We start from the raw sequence: 1762 nt of genomic DNA on the forward strand, positions 1-1762 counted from the left end.
GGGGAGTTTGCGACGTGTCACTCCAGCTATTCCCCAATCGTCATATCAAACTCCAAAGGTTCAGTGGCCCCGAGCTGGTTTACAGTCCCTGCAGGTTAAACGTTAACCCGCTCTATCTCCCAGCTCCCCACAGGCCTTTGACCAGATAGCTGGGTCACCGCCACTCAGACAGCACCAATGCAGGCTGATTTTTGTAAATAAATAGACAGGACCGCAGTCAGATCATGGCGCAGGGGCAGGTGTGGAGACCAGGCCCTGCTCCCATTTATGCACCTTGCGCTTTCTGCGCCAACCCATCTCCATTGCTGTGCTCACAGCAGAGCTTGGTGGGAAGGAGCAGGGTGCAGCTCGTAGGGGAGGGTTGTCTGCGTAGAGGAAGGCCAGCCAGCCTCACCACAGACCTACACATAAGCTGCAAGGTGGCAGAGCCTCTCGTGAAAGCTGTCATTCTTCTACTCCTGAGACTTTGCTGAGCTTGGAAAAGTGCCATAGTGCTGTTTGTCCAGCCTTAAAAGCATGAAGTATTCCTGTGTGGTGGGGAGATGTCAGGGCCCTGCTCAGCCCAACAGCATGTGTGCCTCAGCCATGGTCCCAGTGAGGCACTGGTGCGCTGACCCATTTCTTGGCTGCTCCCGAGCTCTGTCTGCCTTCTGTTGCCCAACTTTTTGCTGAATTCAGGGAGTCAAGCACAGATTTTGGAACTTATTTTAAAAATAAAAGAAAACAAAACAAAACAAAACACAACCTACCAAACACTTGATTCAGTCACAACCACTATTAAGTACAGCATCCAGTTTGGGATCTGCTGCTTCTCCTGGCCTCTTGGGAGTAACTTGAAGACATAACATTTTTACCCCTATTAGAAGGGCTTTTGTCTCTCTGGTGTGCTGTCCTCATATGCCATAAGGAACCAGTCAGATTTGATCATCAATGACATCAAATTTCAAACGTGACAACGGCTTTCAGACCAGTGTGCCACCAAGCACCTCAGACTCTGCAGGGAAAGAACCTGAAATAATTTGGTGACCAGACAAATGCTGCTGCCCTGAAACTGTGATACTGGGAAGAGAAAATCTACTCCAAAAAAATGAAGTACTGTGCATCTCCATGTGACCACCAATAAAACAAAGTCATGAAAACTTCTCTCTGGGGAAGAGGAGAGAGAGAGAACAGCATAAGATGAGAGCAGGGCAGGTGATTGATATTATGTGAGCAGAACTGGAAAGTGCAATATATATGGTTGTGTCTGAGAAGTTTGATGTCCTGTCAAGGGCAAGCAGCCATTTTACAAATTTGGGATCGTGCTCTGGGAACAGTTTTCTCTCCATGTGTTTTCTCAATGATGAGCTTTTCCAAGACAAAAAAAAAAAAAAAAAAAAAACCCAAAACAACTCCTGCAGCCACAAGTAACTGTGACAGCATTACTAGGGAGGAAAAACCATCTGCTCGTTAAGTAGAATGCAAACAACAAATGGTGTTATATATGTAAATAAATAGAGGAGTTTGGGATGAAAATCTGGTCATTGAGCCCCATTTTTGGTAAAAACTGTCTGTGCTCCCACTGGTTTGACCCACCGGGATGGGGAAAGTGTGACAAACATGTATGAGTGCAAGCAGAGTACATGAAGCCACTCAGATGCTAAAGGAGGTGGGATTTTAACTTGAATTTTTGGAAGGCCCTCAGGTTGTGTGGGAAGAGCAGCTGTGATGCTTTTCTCCTCTCTCTGGGGCAGAGTTTGCTCAGAAGAATAGACATGATCTG

The sequence above is a fragment of the Gallus gallus genome, chromosome 6 (genome assembly GCF_016699485.2).
Source record: "Gallus gallus isolate bGalGal1 chromosome 6, bGalGal1.mat.broiler.GRCg7b, whole genome shotgun sequence".
NCBI classification, from domain to species: Eukaryota; Metazoa; Chordata; class Aves; order Galliformes; family Phasianidae; genus Gallus; species Gallus gallus.